The 1,807-nt window shown below is 39.8% G+C and overlaps 1 long non-coding RNA gene across 1 annotated transcript; it reads left to right on the top strand.

Annotated features, from left to right (window-relative positions):
- Positions 1 to 205: 205 nt before the first annotated feature.
- Positions 206 to 1,394, top strand: LOC130920562 (uncharacterized). The gene is made up of 2 exons (XR_009064178.1): positions 206 to 795; positions 902 to 1,394. It is a non-coding gene; the product is annotated as an uncharacterized LOC130920562 (long non-coding RNA).
- The last annotated feature ends 413 nt before the right edge of the window (positions 1,395 to 1,807 follow it).

Raw genomic sequence — 1,807 nt, 5'->3', positions numbered from 1 at the left:
TGGCTCATTGACTCCCATTATAAATCATGATTTTTAATATGCTGTAAACCTGATGTTTTATCATGCATTTTCCGTGATTATTGATGCAATCGCTTCTTTGGCGAGTCAAAAACATGCAGATAAAAAAAAATTTGTGTTGACACCCAGAAGTCACTAGATGGAGCCATAGGCCAATACATGAATTTTCTTGCGAAGCTGGCTTCAGATCGGTCAAAAATTAATGCAATAAAGACGGTTGGCTTTACAAAAAAAATGGTGTCAATGTTGTCTGAGCTCACTTTCAGTCTATTTGGGCATGCGTATTTGCAATTTTGCACGTTTGCACAAGACAATAAAAAGGTACTTCCCGGAAATGCAAAAAAACCAAAACAAAAAACCACGTGTTTATTGTTGTCGTTTGAATTTCAACTTTTATTGGTTGGGTGTTTGAATTTCTTTACTCTCATTGGTTCTGGGCATTTTGGGAGTCTCTGTTCTCGCGAGGATCACCATTTTGCATTTCTTCCAACACAACTTATGATCGATGGCGGCGAGAAGTATTTCACCGCAGGACACGATTCGAATGGTGTTAGAAAATCCTGATTCCGACGACGACGACCTTTGTTCGGACGCTTCTTTGGAGAGCCCAGAAGACATTGAACAAATTCTTCCGGACTTTCGATGCCGGAGGAGGACGGCTTTGATGACGAGGATTAGGAAATAGTTGACAACATAACGAGATGAAAGCGGGGAGCAGAAGGCGGGGGCACGGACATGACCACGTTGAGGCGCATGACGAAAATGACGGCGATCGAGGTAATGACGAGAGTGAGTAAGCAAATGTTTTGCATATCAAGGTTTGTCTTGTAAAAGCTGATCAAAGATCAAAGCTGTTATTGTTGCGTGCGCTTGTGCTTTGCAGGCCTGAGGCACATACTCCTGCCGCCGGCGCGCACTCAGGTGGCCAATGTGTGTTTTTTCACATGCCGGACATTTCGTCATGCAGCGCGTTTGTGCTGTTCACGGAGATCTACCCTCGTTTGTGCTGTTCACGGAGATCTACCCTGAGTGGAACGTGAAGAAAAGCTACAAGCGCCGACTATTTCTTGAGGAACTTGGCAAGGCTCTAATTCGGCCAGAAGTCCTAAAACGGGAACCACCGCCTTCTGCCGAAGGCTTGGTTGAGCAGCGAGCTGGACCCCCGTCCAAGCGCAAACAATGTGGCCTTTGCACAAAGCCACTTCGGGCTTCGAACATAATAATAAATAATAATACATTTTATTTATAACGCACTTTACATTTGAACAACAAATCTCAAAGTGCACATCATGAATTGTGTATGTTGTTATTATGTTAACTGTTATATTGTATGTATGTTTTGTAAAATTGTTAACATAAATTCTATCATCAAATCAGTTATTGTCACGTTGTCACAGTCTTGTTCTAAAACAAAAAATCTATTGTTACGACTTTTACTTATCCAATGATGTAATTATGTAATATAAAATATTTTAGTTTGATTTATATATAGCCTATATAGCATAGTTAGTTTTACTATTAGGATAATGCTGCTATTATTGTCCATAGGGGGCCAAAACAAAAAAACTATATGTTTAGATAGGTCTGATGCCACTGAACATTGTGAGTGGTTGAAAATGAAAACATATTCAGAAATAACTTAGTTATCACACTTCAAAGGAAAAGCCATTTTTTGGACAAAATCACAAGAGTTGAATGTAAATGAGAAAACTGCAATTGTGTAAAAAGTGGGTGTGCATAAAAAAATTGGTTGTTACGACTTGTGGACTTATTCAAGCCTCTAACTATG

Source organism: Corythoichthys intestinalis, chromosome 8 (genome assembly GCF_030265065.1).
Source record: "Corythoichthys intestinalis isolate RoL2023-P3 chromosome 8, ASM3026506v1, whole genome shotgun sequence".
Classification (NCBI taxonomy): domain Eukaryota; kingdom Metazoa; phylum Chordata; class Actinopteri; order Syngnathiformes; family Syngnathidae; genus Corythoichthys; species Corythoichthys intestinalis.
The sequence above is the reverse complement of the archived record's forward strand: the minus strand, read 5'-3'. Positions and strand labels throughout refer to the sequence as shown.